This window comes from Bos indicus, chromosome 1 (genome assembly GCF_029378745.1).
Source record: "Bos indicus isolate NIAB-ARS_2022 breed Sahiwal x Tharparkar chromosome 1, NIAB-ARS_B.indTharparkar_mat_pri_1.0, whole genome shotgun sequence".
Classification (NCBI taxonomy): Eukaryota; Metazoa; Chordata; class Mammalia; order Artiodactyla; family Bovidae; genus Bos; species Bos indicus.
In genome coordinates, this window is record NC_091760.1 from 53,222,792 (window position 1) to 53,245,335 (window position 22,544).

General features: G+C 43.2%; 1 long non-coding RNA gene across 1 annotated transcript in view; it reads right to left on the bottom strand.

The window, feature by feature from the left end:
* Nucleotides 1-14,482: 14,482 nt before the first annotated feature.
* LOC139178816 (uncharacterized) overlaps nucleotides 14,483-22,544 on the bottom strand; it is a 48,666-nt gene continuing 40,604 nt past the window's right edge. Inside the window, exons 2-3 of the long non-coding RNA XR_011563292.1 lie at nucleotides 17,869-18,004; nucleotides 14,483-14,905 (exon numbers count right to left, since the gene is read on the bottom strand). This is a non-coding gene — a long non-coding RNA (uncharacterized lncRNA). The remainder of the gene's footprint in view (nucleotides 14,906-17,868; nucleotides 18,005-22,544) is intronic.

Sequence of the window (22,544 nt, forward strand, 5' to 3'; positions counted from 1 at the left end):
AACAGCAACAAGACAGAAATATTTGGTACAAGCTGAGCTGGAGCTGGAGGGGAAAGCCGCAAGCTTGGCTCAGGGCCAGGAGAGAGGGTGCGGGGTAAGAGATGGCGCTGTTTGGAAGGCAAGGGATAGGTGGGAGTCCCCTGCCCTAGGTGAAGCATCCAAGAATGCTCAGCTCCACACCTGGGTGGGTCTGGAGGTTGCAGACGACCTGGGCCAAGAGCCATTCACCAGAAAGGAGTCTAAAGCCAGACAGATGAAAGCGGACACTTGAGTGGGTTTCAAGATCAAGGTGCTTAGCTCAGTGCCCTGTGATGACCTAGAGGGGTGGAATAGGCGAATGGGAGAAGAGGCTCAAGAGGCAGGGGATACATGTATACATATGGCCGACTCATGATGTTGTACAGCAGAAACTAACACAACATTGTAAAGCAATTATACTCCAATAAACAATAAACAAAACAAAAAGATCAAGGACAGTATAGCCGGAAATGGGTCAAGATAAAGCGAAACAGGAGGATTGAGAGAAGGGGAGAACATAGTGTAAAGGCATGGCGGGCCTGTGGGCACAGGGAACTCTCAGGCACTGGGGGTCAGACCAGGTGTGGCCACTTCCCCGCTGGGCATTTCCTCCTCCGGCCTTCATCCTGACATCGTGCCCAGCATCTTCCTCGGCTTGGAGAGACAGTCAAAGTCATAGTTTCAAGTTTGCACTTTTCCACAGGTCTTTGTCTCCATTTTAGGAATGAAATCGTGCCTTGGATAAATTCCTTTTCAGCAGGAATCAATTGCAGGCTTTAATATATGTATATTTTTTGCCAAAATAATAGGCCATTATCTCAGATTATCTGAATATGCTTAAGTCATATCAACTCATAAAATTAAGACATCTTTTTTTTTTTTTTCATAGGTATTCTGTGGTGGGAAGATGGAACCAGGTTAATCTATATGCCTTGCTATTGCTATAGAATATAAAAAAGAGCTCACAGAGTTCTGAAAGCACATTTTTAATCCTCTTTATTACTAAACTAGAAAGGGTATCAGTTCCCTTCTTCCTACCTGTACAATAGTGAGTCCCTGGCAGGAGCCCTTATCATCCTTCTTCCTATATACTAAAGAAGCTTACCCGGCCCGATCCTCCCCACGTGACTCAGCTGCAAGTTCCTTGCCAGTAAAAAAGGATGCTGCTGCTGCTTCCTGAAAGGTCTGTTCCTTTCACTTTCTGACTCACATTTGTTATCTCTCTTGTCACAGAAGCTGATTCAACAAACATACTCAGTTATACCCTCCCTTTCATCTCACCAGTAGCAGGAGCAGAGAAGGGATGAACATGGCATTGAAACCTGGGTGCTGAAATGCCTTTAAAGAGCCCAGTGAATATTCCCACAGCAGCATCTTCAGGACAGTGTTTCTCAAGTGGACAGGCTGGCTGGTTCCTTACAGCCGTATTTTCAATGTGGGCGACCCCCTGAACTCTTGCCTTCAGGGGTGCTGGGAGGATTATGCCCAGAGGTCCTGAAAGCAAAGCCAAATACTAACATCAGTGGTGTCCACTGACCCAATCCTGTTGCCAGCTGCAAGACTGAGGAGCAGCAGGTGCGAAGGAGTGGAGAATGGGAAATGAGAAGAGCCTAGGGGAGGGAGGAAGGATAATCCGAAATAACCTGGAAATGGACTGGCTTCTATGGCACAGCTCACGCTGGGCAGGTTCCCGGAGGCCAGGGTGGGGGCTGGCGGGCAGTGTGGGAGTATAGGATCTGGGCTCGAGAGGTCTGGCAACCCTCAGCCACATAGAGGCAAACAGGCAATGCCTCTCATGGCAATAGAAGCAGAGGGACATTCTGATGGCTGAACTGAGCCCAACAGGAATGGGGCGGGGTCCCTCCGAGGCGCGGAGGTGTGGTGGTTGGTGGCCTGTGTAGATGTGCAGGGCGCTGAGCTTGGTTTAATTCTCTGCTCTCATGACCTTGAAACTCAATACTTTTTAAACAAGGTGCTGGCATTTTCCTTTTTCCCTGAGCTGTGACATGGGGCCCTGTCAAGATAGGGGAGTGTGATGTTTCTTTCAGTTGACGGGGCCCCAGGCAGCAGATTGGGGCTTGGGGCAAAACTGCATTCCATTCCACAGTCTCCATCACTGTTACCTCTTCACCCTGCTTGACACTTTAGAGCAGTCTTCTTGTCCTGAAATTTCAATACTTATTTTTTGTTTGCTGCTCATCTCCTTTTGCTCGTAAGAGGCCAGGGCTTAGTCTATCTCGCTCTGGCACCATCCCCAGTTCCCGTAGCCCATCAGTCCATGCTACAAGCCTGGAGAAAACCAGGGCGTGGGAAGGTAAGGGTTCCAGGGCCTCAGAGGAATCACTGGGCTCACAGGGATCCATGCAGAGCTGGGGAGGAACTCAGTCCTTTACATGAGGTTTGGGAGTCTGACTCAGAAAAAAAGCAGTTCTGTGTCAGAGAATGAGGAAGCTGGTGTTGAGGAAGAGATTTGTGGTGAGGCCAGATCAGTGTTTATGCTCCTCACCTTCATCTGTTACCTGCCTCCAGCTGACTGGATACTGGGAGACTGGACAGAACATGTTGGCGGGAGAATCACTGGTGAATCTGAAGCAGGCGGAGGCAGCTTTAGTAAGATATGCCATTGCCGACTCTCAGGTATTTTTGATTGTCTGAGTCGTTCAGTCGCTAGGTCGTGTCCAACTCTTTGTGACCCCATGAATGCAGCCCACCAGGGTACTCTGTCCATGGGATTTTCCAGACAAGAATACTGGAGTGGGTTGCCATTTCCTCCTCTACGGGATCTTTCCCACCCAAGAATCAAACCTGTCTCCTGCATTGCAGGTGGATTCTTTACCAGCTGAGCCACTAGCAATGTCCAAATTGGCAAGTGATATGCCAGTTTATAGAGGCTTGAAGATGAAAAGGAAATGGAAACCAGTTTTTCCCATTGTTCTCATCCAAGCAGATTAGTGGCAACCTCAAAAAAAGCAACTATGGAAGGAAATTGCCTGTGAGGCCTGATTTAAGATCTTGCTGATGATGTCCAAGGCTTTAGAATTGTCATAAAACTAGCTTTTATCGATGCACTTCTCATTATTGTAAATGCTTTGTGCTTATGAGACCCTGTACCCATGGCCACAAATGCTCATAGAGGCTACTTGACCCTGGGGTGTGTCTTGGACCCATGGTGACAATTCTGGTTTTTTGGAACTAGTGCAAAATATTCCAAAATGAAACAGACTTCGCCTTCCTATCTGAGCACCTCCAAAATCTTTCCTCTCTCTGGATTCCCCACCCCACCTTCCCCGATTTGCACAAGGACAAACGAAGGTGCTGTAGCTGACATCACAATAAATGATGAGCTGGTGCCCCTGGAGCAAACCATGATAAATGTGGAGGCGCGGGGCATAGAATAATTATGTTGATTTCCGATTAGCCTGAGTGACAAGTTCGGAAAACTAGTTAAACCAAGAAAGGCCTTCGATACTGGCAAACTTGCTGCTCTGCCTATTACTGTCACCCCTTCTGAGCTCAGGTTAGAAAGATAAAACTTTCTCCTCGCTGGTCACACCCTCCCCCGACTAGTCAGAGGAGGTGAAGGTCCCTCAGACGTGTGGCCGCTGGGTTTATCCTTTAGGCAGGACATGAGTTTCGTTTCATCAGGAGAAAATTATCTTTGAACTGTTTGATCTCTGCTGTCACTAAGCATGGTAGTTCCTCTGAGGTCTCTGAGGGCAACGTGCCTGGGTTCAGATCCCAGCGCTGACACCTGCTAGCACTGTAACCTTTCATAAATTATTTTATTTCTCTGTGCCTCAGTTTTCTTATCTGAAAAGTAGCCCCTGCCTTGTTGGTGAGGATTAAATGCATTGGTTATCTGAGTCCGTTTGGACTGCTATCACAAACTACCACAGATTGGGTGACTTGACCAACATTTCTTTCTCACATTTCCCAAGACTGGGAAGTCCAAAATCAAGTTGATGGAAGATTCGACATATGGTAAAGACCTGCAGCCTGCTTCATAGACATCCGTCTTCTGTGACCTCACATGCGAGGGGCAAGGGAGCAAACTGGGGCATTCTTTATCAGGGCACTCACCCCAATCACCTCCCAGAGTCCCCACCTCCTGATACTGTCACACTGGGGATTAGGTTCCCACGTATGAATTTGGGAGGTAGCGGGGCACAAACACTGAGCCCATAGCACCGATACATATACAGTGCTTGGTGTGCCTTAAGAATTCAGTGCATGTTGACAGTTATTTCATTTTGTTACTCTTAGCACCACCTTTGTGAGCCCAGCTCCTCTGATGGGGAAATCAATTCCTGCCCTCACAGATTCCCTTCCTGTTTGGACTGACTGCTCCCGAGGCAAAGGTGTGGGCTGAGTTATATGGCATTTCTCAATTATTAATCCATTATTTAATCAGTCAGTAAAGATCTCGCAGTTCACACAAAAGGATAGCATGAACGTCTTTCATGCGGGGAATGGACTGAGTTGACTGATCTCTAGAGGCTGAATGTCTTGCTGGTGGGGCACAAGCTGTCCAACACAGTCACCAAACAAAGCGTGTGACAAGCACAGAGAGATGGAATACATTTATGGTGTTCATGTAGGGTTCCCTAGAGTCACATCAAGTCTCAGTCTCCCTAAAAAGATTGGGAACCAAATCAAACCTGGTATCAGAGTGGAACATCTCTTTCCAAGGCACCTTATAATCAGGCATGACTCCAAGTCACGTAATCTGCAAAACAGAGTTAATTACACCTGCCTGCTCTATGTCGCACAGAGACAGGGTAAGGATTAATTAAATAATGACTGCCAAGAACACCGAGCTCCTTGGAGATAAATATTCTACAAATGCAATCTTAGATTATTATTCAGAATTCCGTTCTGTAAATATCAGGACAGAACTTCAGCTTATGAGACCCAGACCACATGAGCATGGCTAGAAGTCACTCAGAGGATAGAAAGCCTGTCTGGAAAATTCCTGACCACCAGACTAACACAATATTAAGCTTTGCTTTGTATGGTCACACACAACTCAACAGATGCTTTCTTAACTGTTATCAGAGTCTCACACCAGGCACTCAGATTTGGAGTTACAGCTTCAGTGGTGATGTTGCTCCCTTCCAAAAGAAAATCTCTCCAATGGTTAGGACCTTCTTCAGCTGATCCCTCTCCAGGCGACTTTCTCCTCATCACAGCAGAGTGGCCAAATATCCAACTTTGCTCAGAATACAGGACTTTTAATGCTAAAATCAAGACAGTCCTGGGAAAGTTGGGTGGGTGGTCACCCTAACGTGCTGCTGATAGTAATGACACTAAATTGCTTTAGTGACCTCCGGGATTTATTTCTGGCAACTTGTTCCATAAAATACTAGTTTTGACAATAATATTAAGAATGAATTTTGTCGATGGTGTAGTTTTGAATACTTAACGCTTAACACTCACTGTGACTCCTGAAGGAAGGCATTAGCATCATATCCACGTGACAGACGAGGCACATGGAGATAAAGGAATTAGCTTCATGTTACACAGCTAGTGAATCGGCAGGGCTGGGGTTCCAACCCAGGGGACTTGGTGCAGGCCCAGGCTCTGAAGTACCACATTGTACTGCCCCTCTGGAACTTTCAGAGTCAGAGTTGATGACTGTCCTAAAAAAAGCCATTTTTCCCCTTTATTTCTATTATTTCAAAATATTTTTATTATTTCTAAACATTTCCTTTATTTATAACAGCTCAATAAACAAAGGGTACCAATATAGAATGTGTGCGTGTGTGCATGCCGTCGCTTCAGTCGTGTCTGACTTCATGACCCCTTTATACTGTAACCCTCCAGGCTCCTCTTTTCACGGACTTCTCCAGGCAAGAACACTGGAGTGGGTTGCCATGCCCTTCTCCAGTGGACCTTCCTGACCCAGGGATTGAACCTGTGTCTCTTTATGTCTCCTGCATTGGCTAGTGTTCTTTACCACTAGCACCACATGTATATATACATGCACATACACAAGCCTCTATTTCTCCCACTAAAAATACAAACAAGCTTAGGTTTCCCTATGCCAGATGGTCAACAAATCTGTTATCTCCCTTTTGAGTGTTCCTCTTCCACTGAGGCTACAGGCTGCACATGACATATGAGGAGTTAGCTACATGGAATCATGGAGGAGGGAGTAAAGTTCTCTGCCACCATTCCCGCCACTGTATTCTGTTATTTCCCATTGGCTCTCCTGGAAACTGGCCCCAGGCCGAGCCATCACAGCATCACAACAGACTGAGCCAGCACTGGCGTGGTCTCTGCTCTCTGGGATGGCCCAGACAATCTCTGTGTCAGAGATGAACACAGACAACACTCCTTGCTTGCTTGCTGGCATCACAGCTCTCTAGGTCAGAACTGTGTCAGAATCCTGCCAGACATCTGTCCCTGATGGATACAGACCCTTCTTCCCTCTCTTCCCCAAAGACTCAGGTATCTTGGGATTAGGTTGCTTTTACTTTTTCAAATCTCAGTCAAAAGTGCTGATTACTTCTTTCCACTGCAGTTGACTTATCTCCTCACAGTTCTAAGGACAGCACTTAGCTCTGCTGCCTACAAAATGCTATAGGCTGGGTGACTTAACAGAGATTTATTTTCTCATGGTTCTGGAGGTCTGATCAGGGCACCATGCTGGGTTGTGGTGAGACCTCTCTTTCTGGTTTGCAAAAAGTCACGTTCTTGCTGTGTCTTCACATAGTGAAGAGAATGCTTTTGTGTTTCCTTCTTCAGTTCAGTTCAGTTCAGTCACTCAGTCGTGTCTGACTTTTTGTGACCCCATGAATCACAGCACACCAGGCCTCCCTGTCCATCACTAACTCCCAGAGTTCACTCAGACTCACGTCCATTGAGTCAGTGATGCCATCCAGCCATCTCATCCTCTGTTGTCCCCTTCTCCTCCTGCCCCCAATCCCTCCCACCATCAGAGTCTTTTCCAATGAGTCAACTCTTCGCGTGAGGTGGCCAAAGTACTGGAGTTTCAGCTTTAGCATCATTCCTTCCAAAGAAATCCCAGGGCTGATCTCCTGCAGAATGGACTGGATGGATCTCCTTGCAGTCCAAGGGACTCTCAAGAGTCTTCTCCAACACCACAGTTCAAAAGCATCAATTCTTCAGCATTCAGCTTTCTTCACAGTCCAACTCTCACATCCATATGTGACCACTGGAAAAACCATAGCCTTGACTAGACGGACTTTTGTTGGCAAAGTAATGTCTCTGCTTTTGAATATGCTATCTAGGTTGGTCATAACTTTCCTTCCAAGGAGTAAGTGTCTTTTAATTTCTTGGCTGCAGTCACCATCTGCAGTGATTTTGGATAAAATAAAGTCTGACAGTGTTTCCACTGTTTCTCCATCTATTTCCCATGAAATGATGGGACCAGATGCCATGATCTTTGTTTTCTGAATGTTGAGTTTTAGGCCAACTTTTTCACTCTCCTCTTTCACTTTCAACAAGAGGCTTTTGAGTTCCTCTTCACTTTCTGCATATCTGAGGGGACTGATATTTCTCCCTGCAATCTTTATTCCAGCTTGTGTTTCTTCCAGCCCAGCGTTTCTCTTGATGTACTCTGCATAAAAGTTAAACAAGCAGGGTGACAATATACAGCCTTGATGTACTCCTTTTCCTATTTGGAACCAGTCTGTTGTTCCATGTCCAGTTCTAACTGGTGCTTCCTGACCTGCATACACATTTCTCAAGAGGCGGGGCAGGTGGTCTGGTATTCCCATCTCTTTCAGAATTTTCCACAGTTTATTGTGATCCACACAGTCAAAGGCTTTGGCATAGTCAATAAAGCAGAAATAGATGTTTTTCTGGAACTCTCTTGCTTTTTCCATGATCCAGTGGATGTTGGCTGTTTGTTCTCTGGTTCCTCTGCCTTTTCTAAAACCAGCTTGAACATCTGGAAGTTCACGGTTCATGTATTGCTGAAGCCTCGCTTGGAAAATTTTGAGCATTACTTTACTAGTGTGTGAGATGAGTGCAATTGTGCGGTAGTTTGAGCATTCTTTGGCATTGCCTTTCTTTGGGATTGGAATGAAAACTGACCTTTTCCAGTCCTGTGGCCACTGCTGAGTTTTTCAAATTTGCTGGCATATTGAGTGCAGCACTTTCACAGCATCATCTTTCAGGATTTGAAATAGCTCAACTGGAATTCCATCACCTCCACTAGCTTTGTTTGTAGTGATGCTTTCTAAGGCCCACTTGACTTCACATTCCAGGATGTCTGGCTCTAGGTGAGTGATCACACCATTGTGATTATCTTGGTTGTGAAGATCTTTTTTGTACAGTTCTTCTGTGTATTCTTGCCACCTCTTCTTAATATCCTCTGCTTCTATTAGGTCCATACCATTTCTGTTCTTTATCGAGCCCATTTTTGCATGAAATGTTCCCTTGGTATCTCTAATTTTCTTGAAGAGATCTCTAGTCTTTCCCATTCTGTTGTTTTCCTCTATTTCTTTGCGTTGATCACTGAGGAAGGCTTTCTTATATCTTCTTGCTATTCTTTGGAACTCTGCATTCAGATGCTTATATCTTTCCTTTTTTCCTTTGCTTTTTGCTTCTCTTCTTTTCACAGCTATTTGTAAGGCCTCCTCAGAGAGCCATTTTGCTTTTTTGATTTCTTTTCCACAGGGATGGTCTTGATCCCTGTCTCCTGTACAATGTCACAAACCTCATTCCATAGCTCATCAGGCACTCTATCTATCAGATCTAGCCCCTTAAATCTATTTCTCACTTCCACTGTATAATCATAAGGGATTTGATTTAGGTCATACCTGAATGGTCTAGTGGTTTTCCCTACTTTCTTCAATTTATGTCTGAATTTGGCAAAAAGGGGTTCATGATCTGAGCCACAGTCAGCTCCTGGTCTTGTTTTTGTTGACTGTATAGAGCTTCTCCATCTTTGGTTGCAAAGAATATAATCAATCTGATTTTGGTGTTGACCATCTGGTGATGTCCATGTGTAGAGTCTTCTCTTGTGTTGTTGGGAGAGGGTGTTTACTATGACCAGTGCATTTCCTTGGCAAAACTCTATTAGTCTTTGCCCTACTTCATTCCGTATTCCAAGGCCAAATTTGCCTGTTATTCCAGGTGTTTCTTGACTTCCTACTTTTGCATTCCAGTCCCCTATAATGAAAAGGACATTTTTGGGGGTGTTAGTTCTAAAAGGTCTTGTAGGTCTTCATAGAACCATTCAACTTCAGCTTCTTCAGCATTACTGGTTGGGGCATAGACTTGGATTACTGTGATATTGAATGGTTTGCCTTGGAAAAGAACAGAGATCATTCTGTCATTTTTGAGATTGCATCCAAGTACTGCATTTTGGACTCTTTTGTTGACCATGATGGCTACTCCAGTTCTTCTGAGGGATTCCTGCCCACAGTAGTAGATATAATGGTCATCTGAGTTAAATTCACCCATTTCAGTCCATTTGAGTTCCCTGATTCCTAGAATGTTGACATTCACTCTTGCCGTCTCTTGTTTGACCACTTCCAATTTGCCTTGATTCATGGACCTGACATTCCAGGTTCCTATGCAATATTGCTCTTTACAGCATCAGACCTTGCTTCTATCACCAGTCACATCCACAGCTGGGTATTGTTTTTGCTTTGGCTCCATCCCTTCATTCTTTCTGGAGTTATTTCTCCACTGATCTCCAGTAGCATATTGGGCACCTACTGACCTGGGGAGTTCCTCTTTCAGTATCCTATCATTTTGCCTTTTCATACTGTTCATGGGGTTCTCAAGGCAAGAATACTGAAGTGGTTTGCCATTCTCTCCTCCAGCAGGCCACATTCTGTCAGCCCTCTCCACCATGACCCGCCCGTCTTGGGTGACCCCATGGGCATGGCTTAGTTTCATTGAGTTAGACAAGGCTGTGGTCCTAGTGTGATTAGATTGACTAGTTTTCTGTGAGTATGGTTTCAGTGTGTCTGCCCTCTTGCAACACCTACCATCTTACTTGGGTTTCTCTTAATCCCACCACATGGGCCCCACTCTCATGAACTCATCTAAATCTGATTACTTCCCAAAGTCTATACCTCCAAATATTGTCACACTGGGGTTTAGAGCTCCAGTACATGATTTTCAGGTGAGAGAGACACAATACTACCTGTCGATAGTAACAGCTACCTGATTATCTTCTAGGGGTCATAGACCCTACCTATGGCATCTCACTCTACATATGAAAAGTAGCGTGAAAATGATGACTTAACCCATCCAATTTAGGGCTTTGTGACTTATGGATTGGGTGTATTAGCAGTTTCAAATGGCTTTGGCATATACCTGCCTTCCTGTTCTTGATCTTGAATTTGGAATTAATGTTAAAGTGGCTTGATCAAAAGAAAATTACTATTTTTCTGTTCTATAATTGATCTTCACAATGAGCTAGATGCCAATTCCTGTTCATATCTCGTTTAGTGCTTCGGCATATGCAGAAGTGCTCACATGAATCTAGGAGATGAAAGCAGATGCCACATGAAGCTGAGATTGGAAGATCAGGCCTTCTGGACACATGGTCTCTGATTATTGAAAACTGACTGATTGAAAGGGTTCCCTACATCAAAGCATTCTACTAATTTTTATAATATCCACCCTTTTCTTTTGTTTTTACCTACCTCACTGCTCAAGCTTTGGTTTCATAAAAAGCAATATATTTAAAACTTTCCAGTGTTTCTCTGGTAACATGATACCTTCTTGCAAGTACCATTAATAGTTTCTTTTCTTAGGAGGATAAGAACAAAAACAGGTCAGTTATGGGATCCTATGCCAGAGGTGACTGGTGCTAATCCCACTTCCACTGCTTTTGTTTGAGTATCTTTGTCCGCAGAATATTGCAAAAATTAAATAAAATAATGTACCTAGAGCACTTATCATGGTGTCATGTACAATGAGTGTTAGTTGATTTTATTATTTTCATTCTCCTATGGGACAAAGTTATTATTTTTCCTTTGTATGACATAAGAGCAGGCAGATGAAGGAACATTTGTTGAATGAAGATTATCTAGACCAGTGGTTAGCAGAATTTTGGATTTCAAGGCCCATTAAAACATTTAAAAGGAAATTGGAATTGATATGGAGCTGATTATTTTTTATTTTTCTAAGCTAAGGCATGGGAAAATTAATTTCCAGCTACCAGCAACAATGTGATGTTACAAACAAAGGGAGTTCTATTACAGATAAAATCTATAATTAAAAAGGAACAAATTTAACTTATGGAAAAACATGATATATTATTCATTTTCCTCATTTTGCTGAGGAATGGTGTTCTCATAGTGGTCCGGCATGGGGACAGGGACCAGCATTTAGAAATAATCCAGCTCAAATCTTGTCTTCATAAACCGTCTGAGGCAAGTGATTGTCACTCCTGATTTTAGGGATGAAGATTTCACAATCCTCTTGGCATCTTGTCCTAAAGTTTAATCATGCTTAAGTTGTATCTGAGCCACCAGAGGATTGAGTCAAACCAGTGTGGGGGGAAAAAAAACAGCCTGACCTGCCTACCTTCTGGGCAGGCTGTGCCTTCTGGAGTGTTTAAATTTGTAATCAAATCTCCTCATGGTCATTCAGATTTGAAGATGAGCCCTACACAGAGCAAGCACTCCTCAAATTGAAAACAAATGTGAGCACCAAGTGACTCTCAAGAAAGGCCCTTTTTCTTCCTCTTTTCTCTAGGGACATACAAATATTCTGGAAGCATTAGAATCAATATAATACATCCTTCTTTTAAGTCATGTGATCCTCACTCAGAGCAAATATGAAATAAAAACCAACTCATTGCCTTGGCCTGGGGACCCAAGCAGCCATTGGAGTCACTGGATATATTCTACTCTACTTTTCATCCAAATTTCTGAGCTTCATCAAAAGCCTTTTCATAGTTATAGTAGGACTAAGAAAAAGGCAAATCAGAATCTCTCTACCTGACATTTGTAGAAATTAATGCAAGAATCTGAAGTCTGTGGCTATTTAGAAAATGTTCAGTAATGTTGCCGGAGGGCCTCGATTCTGCTTGGGGAACTGTCAGGTAAGGTAGGAAGATTGATTTTATTTGTTAAGATGATAAATTTATGCTACAAATAAGCTAGGACTTATTTGTGAGCACTAAGCACAATGGGATTGGCTTCCTTTCAAAATAGAATTACAGACTGAAAATCTACCACTTTTTGTTTAAGTTGGGTCCGCATATGACAGCTAGTTGTCAATATACTTCAGTATTTGCATCTATTTGGGGTCTACATATACCTGTTTAGAAGTTTAGGCAGAATATAAATTTAATTTGAAATAAACTTAAGAGACAAAAGATTTATTTGCTTCAAAACTCTTTCAAGTAGAACAAACACCTATTTTGAAAGAAAGGTTGGGATAAGAGTTCCTACAGTCTGTATATTTTTTATCATGTTTTACAATTATCTTGTCTGCAGTTCTTACCTAAGGTGGCATCTTTTCTGTACCTTCAAATCAGGACAAATGATCTAATAACAGGACAGAATATTTGGAATTTTTATTATCCTTGAAAACTTCTAGATATAAGGCCACTGAATCCAAATATGAGCAGAAAATGACCTCATAAAATATCAAACTGTAGCCTTGATTACCAGCATACTAATTTATATAGTTCTGTTTTTTTTAACTCGCCTTAAGATGAATCAAAGGAGTTTTTATATACACAGACTCATACACATTCACGCCATGAACTAGAGAATTTCCAAAAACATACTTTGTTTGTTAATAAATGTTACTGCTGCATTATACATTTTTATAGTTCTGAATCAATAAAGAAAGATTTATGTTAAAAAAAAAAGTGCCCTGAAGAACTAGGTAGACAGCTGAAAACAGGAAATTTGTCAGCTTTATTCGGTACACACCATTTTAAATGAAAGCATCATTCCTCAGAGAGGAGTATGCTTCAGGAAAGCTGGAAACACATCATTCCACAGGAGAATTCTCTTCGCCCAGGTGACCCTTTGCAAAGACTCTGAAAACTGAAATTGTATAGTAAATGCAGAGTCTCTCTGCAACACGTGGGTATTTTGAGTAAAAGTCTAATTGTACCCTTTGCCTTCCTCCCTCAAACAAAAACCAAATGAACCTCACGACAGAAAAGGGTCTAATGCTACAAGCATTCACTCAATAAACCTCTTGCCAAAAGGAAGATACGTCACTGTTAAAAACAGAAATAGAGCTGGGTCTAGTGTGCTTTCACAATCCACTGCCCTTGCTTTTAGCAAATGCAGGAAACCAAGACATTACTAGGCCCGTATACTATCAAGGGATTACCTTTTGAATACAAAGCACAGCCCAGACTGCATGAAGGACGTTGGAGAAGGCCAGAGACACTGAGCCGGAGAAGGCGATGGCACCCCACTCCAGTACTCTCACCTGGAAAATCCCATGGATGGAGGAGCCCGGTAGGCTGCAGTCCATGGGGTCGCTAAGAGTCGGACAAGAATGAGCGACTTCACTTTCACTTTTCACTTTCATGCATTGGAGAAGGCAATGGCAACCCACTCCAGTGTTCTTGCCTGGAGAATCCCAGGGACGGGGGAGCCTGGTGGGCTGCCGTCTATGGGGTCGCACAGAGTCAGACACGACTGAAGTGACTTAGCAGCAGCAGCAGAGACACTGAGCAGGGAGCAGGGTAGTAACGTTGAAAGGAAGCGTTTATTGGAGCCATTGGAAAGAAAGGCCATGTGGGGATAACGCTTTCTGGGAAATGTTTCAATTATAATCCTCCAAGGTCCAACTATCCATGTGCGTATGGACCACGTCTCCACAATGCTGCCAGTCTTTGCTGATGTATTACAGCATTAGTGCTATTTATAATCAACAGAATTACTAGCGCTGTAATCATGGAAGTTTCGTGATAGTAATTATGACAGAATAAATAGCAGTCAGAATGCCTTGCCTCAGTTATTGATGTTGATGGCAAACACGGCCAAGGGAAGCTTTTTATTTTTTTCTTTTTCTTTTTAAGGAAACCATTCAAGAGGGCGGAACCTGCAAGTGTTTGCCAAGAGAAAGATTTTACATACCCTTTTAAAATAGACTTCATGAGGAGCTGAGATTTCACAATGCAGATGGGGAAAAAAGAAGGCAGGGAGTGTACATTAGATCTGGTATGCTGGGTACTACTTGCCTTCAAAAGTCAAATAGAACTTCTCTCTGTCCAAAAAATACAAAAGTAAAATAAAATAGACTTCCTGAAAGATGTCAGAAAGGTGCATTGCCTCTTTAAATGATGTATGAATAGTTCATTTATTTTTAAAAATAGTCACATATGTGTTTATATAAATTATACATGCAAACATATGCTCAGCAGTTCTCCTCATGGAAAGGCTGTTGCTTATCCAATTTGGCGCTGACACTGTCTTTCCATGGTCCTCTCTCTAGCGACAGGATTCTGCTGTCCCCCCCATGTAAGTGCCTGCATATAGAGCTCCTTCTGCACGACGCCAAGCAGTTACTTTTATACTTTTCTTACCACTGATGCTGGGTAAGAAATAAAATCCAGAGACTTCACTACCTATAATTAAGACTTTTGCTGCCACCGTGATATAAAGATTGGGAAACAGATATTTTATCTTGTGGTTGGTTTTATTTCCTTGTGGCTTAAATTATGAGTGAATGTTTTTCTTATTTCTTACTTTCCCCATAAGTAGTCTTTTCAGCAGCAAAATTACTACTCATTCTTAATAACTACCAAGCAATAAAGTGAGATGTCTGTTTGGGAGACAGTGGGTGTGCATTCCAATTACTCCATTCATCATGATTTTAGGGTAGCATGCAGGGCCTCCAGGGAGGGTGGCTTGAAAGACTTCAGGAAGTTAGTATCAATGCTTCACTTCTTGATGGAAGAGTCGGCTTCATGATAGCTCTGGGATTGAATAGGCACAGGCAAATAAAATCAATTCCCTCACACTTAGGAGCCCCATTACACAGAGCACTAGTTTGAACTTGGGTTTAAAAGTTCTTGCCCTTTGATTCAGTAGTATACATTTCTAGGAATTTATTCTAAGGATAAGTCAATGGCCAAGATGTACATTTAAGGACATTTTATGTGTCACTACTTATCATAGTCTCTATTTTGATTCTGAGCCCGAGAGCAAGACTTACCTGGATACAGGTAGTTTATTTCCAAGATGATCCTAAAAGCAGGAGAGACAGAGTAGGAAAGGAGGAAAAACAAATATAATGCTTTTGGGTTCCTGGGGCTAGACTCCACTCTACCCTCTTGAAGCTGAAAATGTTAGTCTCTCAGTGGTGCCCAACTCTGCAACCCATGGACTGGATCCTGCCATGGACTGTATCCTGCCTGTCCATGGAATTCTCCCTGCAAGAATCCTGGAGTGAGTTCCCATTTCCTTCTCCAGGGGCTCTTCCTAACCGAGGGATTGAATTCTGGTCTCCTGCATTGTACCCTCATGGGCCTCTGGAAATTTCCTCTTGAAGGACAGGCAGTTGGAGCATTTATTCACCAGCTCAGTTCTCCACTGGCTGAAGGGTGCCTGGGGGCAGGGGCACAGTGCCCTCTCCTCTGCTTCTGGGCTCCTTCAGCACTGGAAAGCCCATGCTGCCTTGGGCTTGGCTATCAGCTCCTGGCGAGTCTGCGCTCCCCTGACACTTCACCACTGCAGTTGTGGCTGCAACCAGAGGTAGGTCCATCGAGGAACACGACCCTGGGAACCAGAGACATCACTACAGCCCAAAGTGTAAACACCCAAACACCCAAGTAATTAGAGGCTGTTTAAACAAATTGTCGTAGATTCATACAATGGAATATTTTTTAATGATGTCTGTGCTTGTTTATGGATGTAAAGAGATGTTTGGCAACAAAAAAGTGAGTTACCAAGTGGTATATATACTATGCATTTCTTTTTTTTTTTAAAGAAAACTGTTAAGTATACACATGTTAAACCAGGTTGTGGGACATGGAATGGACACAAAATTGTTTCATGCAAATTACTCCAAAAGAGACGAAATTTAATGTTAGAGACTGGACACTCTCACACCCAGGGTGCAACACGAAGTAGCCCAGCGCACAGACAAACTGTGGGGAGTGCCAGTGAGCCCACAGCAGCCGCCGCGCCTGGTCCTGCTGCCGTGGGATCCTAGGAGTCGACCGCTTGGCCCCTGTTGTTTGTGCCATTTGCCTTTCCTGCATTCTAATTGCAGCTGCACAGCGGTGATAAGGCAGAGGCCAGCAGTCTATTTGAAGGCATAAAAGGAAAAAAAAATACTTCGTCCTTCGTACAAAGTTTGTGGCTAGTCACAGGTGGTTCAATAGTTCTAAAGATCTTGTCTTTTTCTGTAAAAAAAATCATTTTAAAAGGGAATGGTAGCACTGCTTGTGCTGATACAAAAGTAGTGGAAGCAAATCTCAAGCATTTCAATGTTTACGAAATGTGATTTACTCCAGACCTTTGAAAACTAGATGATTGCATAAATTGAAAGCGGTCTATATTTCCTAGGAAAAGTGGTTTTCTCTGCACGGTGGAATTTCAAATTACATTCCTTTGTTGGCTTTTTCCCCTTAATATTATCTCCAAAAACTGTGTTAGTTGATAACAAAGCACGGTGATGAAGGGGACAGGGAGGAAAGACATAGCGTCCTCTTCATCACTTGCGGTTTTTGTGGGAAATGGCCATTAAGAAACACACACGGGCAATATCAGAACATCTTTATAGGTATCTGCTGGGAGGAGCAGGCTGAAGCTGTCAGAGCCTTCCAAATAAGACAGGGACGGTATCAATTCCAACTCTCTCTGGGTCAAAAACTGAGGAGGGTAATTATAGAGATTATGGCCAAAGTTTCCCCTTCCCCACAGCCCCCAATCTTTGCAGTGTGGCCACCTGAAAAGGTGATCCTCCTAAGGATGAGATCTCATCTGCCTCCACAAGAGCACAAAACCAGCTTTCTAAATTCACAGAAGGGCACAACCAGATAGCCTGGAATGTGGCTACAAGCAAACTTTCTGGAGAGACTTTCTCGGCTCCCTCTGACAGTGGATCATTCAAAGCGGGCCAGCCAGCACTTCCTCAAATGCCACCAACTCTGGTTGTCTACGATGCCAGCTGTATCCAGCTGATTCAAGGAACAGAAACCTGTTGACTAGGGGTCAGCCAGCAAGAACCACTTTTTTTTTTCTGTTATTTCATTGAGCTAAGTATCTTGTATCTTTAAAATAAAACACAATTATTTCCTAATTACTTATAAATGATGCTAATTTTAAAGTGCCATGTATTTTTAAAACACATACATGCCCTGGCTGAAGACAGCCATAATAAATTCTATAAATTGAAGTTAATAAATATTTAGACTTCTCAGTGCATAAAAAATGGAAGGTTGATGGGCACCCAGAAGAAAGGGGACATTATTTAAATTTCATGCATTTTAATAGAAAAAAATGGCTCAGTTGTCCTTCCTTCCTTCAAAGCAATGATTTTCAGGCTTAGATTTTTAACACCCCTGGTATCACCAATTATCCCAAGGAAGGCCACAGAATTGCTATTCTCTTGTGTTGAGCTCATTGCATTCATTGATTTAATGGGTCCACCTGGACATTTTTCAAAGATAGTAATTGAAAACGCAGCCTGACAGGTTCACAGGAGTGACAGGCTGGAGTGGGTGTGTGAGGATGGAGTGGGGAGGAGGGTGAAGCTTGTTCCTTATGCCTGTGCAGTACAGTGAATGCTAGCTTTCAGGTCACAGACCTGGAGCTGCCTGAACACCTGAGGACATAAAACAGGTGTGTCCTTCTGACTACAGACTGGCCTCAGGGAAGGGCTTGGACTCAGGAGAGAGGCAGGAGAGTCACGTGACAAAACGATGCTGCTCACCATGAATCCAGTAAGTTCAAAAGCGATCATGGGGGACTTCTCTGGTGATCCAATGGTTAAGAATCCTCACGTCCAATGCAGGGGCTGTGGGTTTGATCCCTGGTCCGGAAACTAAGATCCCACAGACAGCACTGACCTGCTTAAAAAAAAAAAGGAACCATGTTACAAAGACCTTATGTTATTTTCTCTTTTATTCATTATCTGAAACCTCTACCCCATTTTTTTTTTTTTTTTTTTTGGCTGGGTGGACTGTCTCAAACTCAACTTACTTGGTTCTATTTACGCACACCCATGGGCTTCCCTGGTGGCTCAGGGGTTAAAGCGTCTGCCTGGAATTCGGGAGACCTGGGTTTGATCCCTGGGTCGGGAAGATCCCCTGGAGAAGGAAATGGCAAACCACTCCAGTACTCTTGCCTGGAGAATCCCATGGAGGGAGGAGCCTGGTAGGCTATAGTCCATGGGGTTGCAAAGAGTCGGACACGACTGAGCGACTTCACTCACTCACTCATGATTATGTTGGTAGCAGTAGTGGGATATAAACTTGTATAAGATATTTTGTTGTATAAAATGTTAACTGAACATTCTATGTTCATGTCGGTATTTTCCACCCCTGTCTCCATCGCTTCATGTCAATCAGCAATTCTGTGCTCATTATCTTGAAGGAGGAAGAGAGGGAAGGAATCATGGGCAAAATAAACCCAAGGCCTCCAGGAATGATGGAGCCTTTGGGAAAAAGCTGAGTCTGGGAAGGAGACTGTCACAAGGGATTATAAGGGAAGAAGACCCCTCCGGGCCTGGAAGGCATTTCCCCAGCACCAGTAAGGAGACCAGCAAGTATGGACAGATGTTTCCTTCTTGTTAGTAAATAGGAACCTGAGAGACAGTCTTAGAACTGGGCAACAGATGGGCTCCCATTATTATCTGAAGACCCCAGAGAGAGAAGTTGATAAATTGAGGAAGAGGGTCCTTATATAGTCTCTCAGGAAACCCGCATATCTCCAAGGATGTGTGGACACAGCGGCAAGGTGTATAGGGTCTAAGGTGCCAGTCAGACAGAAAGAAAGGATAGGTCACTGGCAACTGATGGGGCAACAGCGAGGATGCCCAGAGGCCCCCACAGGCATCTGTGGGGCATTGGAAGCCTGGCACCCCCACCCCCATACTCACCTGTGCTCCTCCAGACCCCAGGGTTCACACTCCACTCTGAGTGTAAGAGTGACCAGGGTTTTGTCACAAGGCCAAGGTATTTAGGCTTGAAACAAACATTGAATTTAGTGGGAGAACATCAGCTATGTTTTTGTACATTTGAATTATGCAGAAGGTTCATGTCCTACAGTGTTACTTATCCCTAGCCTCCTCTGTCGGTGTTAGAATGATTAAATGTACATTGTAGATTTTACCATGTCAAAGCGTTTCCATGAACTTGTGGGAAATGGAATCTTCCCCAGAAGTGTGGGAGGTAGGCAGGAAGGGTGTTATCGCATGTCATAGATGAGGCTGCTGGAAACTGGGGTGAGAGACAAGGAATGTGTCCAACACCTCATAGCTGATACCTATATCCTGTTCACTGGACCAGTGCTTATCAGTCCTTTCAATCCATCCCTCCACCATCCTCTCCCTTGACCCACCCACCACTTTTTCTATCCATTCCCTAGTTCAGTTCAGTTCAGTAGCTCAGTCATCTCCGACTCTTTGTGACCCCATGAATTGCAGCACACCAGGCCTCCCTGTCCATCACCAACTCCCGGAGTTCACTCAAACTCACGTCCATCGAGTCGGTGATGCCATCCAGCCATCTCATCCTCTGTCGTCCCCTTCTCCTCCTGCCCCCAATCCCTCCCAGCATCAGGGTCTTTTCCAATGAGTCGACTCTTCGCATGAGGTGGCCAAAGTATTGGAGTTTCAGCTTCAGCATCAGTCCTTCCAAAGAACACCCAGGACTGATCTCCTTTAGAATGGACTGGTTGGATCTCCTTGCAGTCCAAGAGACTCTCAAGAATCTTCTCCAACACCACAGTTCAAAAGCATCAATTCTTTGGTGCTCAGCCTTCTTCACAGTCCAACTCTCACATCCATGCATGACCACTGGGAAAACCATAGCCTTGACTAGATGGACCTTTGTTGGCATAGTAATGTCTCTGCTTTTCAATATGCTATCTAGGTTGGTCATAACTTTCCTTCCAAGGAGTAAGTGTCTTTTAATTTCATGGCTACAATCACCATCTGCAGTGATTTTAGAGCCCCCCAAAATAAAGTCTGACACTGTTTCCACTGTTTCCCCATCTATTTCCCATGAAGTAATGGAACAAGATGCCATAATCTTAGTTTTCTGAATGTTGAGCTTTAAGCCAATTTTTTCACTCTCCTCTTTCACTTTCGTCAAGAGGCTTTTTAGTTCCTCTTCACTTTCCCTATGATAACCACAAAAAAATTTCACGACTTCTTTAGCATGGTTTTTTTAAAAATAATATTTTAAAACAAATTAATGTATGTATTTAAAAGAAAAGCAAAGCAATGGGACAGAGAATTGCTTTGCTTTCAACGTCTGTCCCACCTGTCCCATTGTTCTTAAATATTATTGACTTGGTAAGCTTTCAGAGACTTATACATTCTTTCCTATGTTTTTGCACAGAGTCAAAGCAGGGAGTCATTCCACGATTGTTTCATCCGATGTAGAACTGTTAGGACTATGTCAGCTGAAGACACCCAGAAAGATAGGACTAGGAGGATTTTGGAGATCACCTGTTCAACTCTCCTGCATGTACAGTAAGAAATAGAGTGATTATTCAAGATGACACGGGCACATATGTGCACATTGAGTAGCCTGATCTATAGTAAATAAAGACTGGTTTCTTTATTCACTGTAGACTGCATTGCCAGCTAGCTTGAACAAAAAAAGTATAAATTTTGATGAATTTAATTCTGTCTCCCAAACTCTATTTATAAAAAATAGCCCTCAGCCTCCCCAAAGCTTTTATTTATGATTCTCTCCTTACTTTCAGATGCTTAAAAAATTTCTTCTACAGAGAAAAGGGAGTCACAAATACATTTCTTATACTGAAAATGTCGAGTTCCTGTTTGTTAAATGGTGATGTCAGTGACTACAAAATATGAACTTCTGGTTAACGATATAAACTCTACGAAGACTTGGATTCCAATATCTGTAGAGATACGAGTGATAACAAGGAAGTTGCTCTTCCTGAGTTGTTTTGAAACAGTTGTAATGACTTGTCGTTATTATCAGCAAGGGCACATATGTGCACGTCTGAAAGAGAGATTGTGATTGCTGATATCTGTACTTATATTTGTTACTGTCACCAAACTCCACGAAGATATTGCCAAAAGGTCTCATTCTCATGTAAGAAATTGTGGCTGGCAACATGAAGGACAAGGCCCGGATATTTGTTGAGCAGCTAATATGTCCAGGGATCATGCTAGGAGGAAAGTGAATGGCCTGCAAGCTTAAACATACCATGACTAACTCACACGTCATTCATCAATACATCCATTCAACACATAGTCTATAATTATGCACTGGGCTCCTGGGGATTGTTCTTGGTGCTGAGAATATAGCAGTGAACAAACCAGATAAGCTCCTTGTGCTCCTGGAGTTTGCATTCCAGAGAGGAAAGAAAAAACAATGAAAAGTAAACAAATAAATGAACAAGCTAATGACTCTCTTTCTACACTGTGCTAAGCACTTAATTACACCATATCATTTAATTATCAGAACAACCCATGTGGGTACTACTATTCATTTAATGTTACAAATGAGGAAAATGAAGGGCAGAGAGGGTAAATCACTCTACACAACCTCTCAAAGCCCCACGAGTGGCAGAGATGAAGTACAAACTCAGGAAATCTTGTTCCTGGGCTATAAAACTTTATAAAAAGCCCCTGTTAAATGTAGGACTGACCTCCCAGTTGGTAGGGGAAACAGAATGAGGATATGGTGTGATGGGTGGTGTTATTATTAGATAAGCAAACTTTCAGCAGGTATACATAGGAAGGGCAACAAATCCAGAATAAGGACGTCTGGAAAGGTTTTCTGGAGAAGTTGAAGTCAGACCTGCTTCTTGAAAAACAAACGTGAATTAACTAGGAAGGGGCGTGGAAGGGCAATGGAAGCCAAGAGTACACCTTGAACTTTAAGCATGGCCAGACCCAGGAGAAGGCAATGGCACCCCACTCCAGTACTCTTGCCTGGAAAATCCCATGGACGGAGGAGCCTGGTAGGCTGCAGTCCATGGGGTCGCTAAGAGTCAGGCATGACTGAGCAACTTCACTTTCACTTTTCACTTTCATGCATTGGAGAAGGAAATGGTAACCCACTCTAGTGATCTTGCCTGGAGAATCCCAGGGACGGGGAAGCCTGGTGGGCTGCCGTCTATGGGGTCGCACAGAGTGGGACACGACTGAAGTGACTTAGCAGCAGAGAGATGTGTGTCAGGACACAGGAGTCCTGAAAGAAATCAAGGGCCTTGGGTACTATGACTAGAACCAGTTTAGACTTTTCATCTAAAGATAATGGGAGCCGTTGATTGATTTTAAGACGGAGTGATAGGATACAATTTGCATTTTATTCTTTAATTTTTTTCAACAAGAAAGAAATTGTTTCTTTTTATTTTTATTGAAATATAGTTTATTTACAATGCTGTGTTAGTTTCCGTTATACA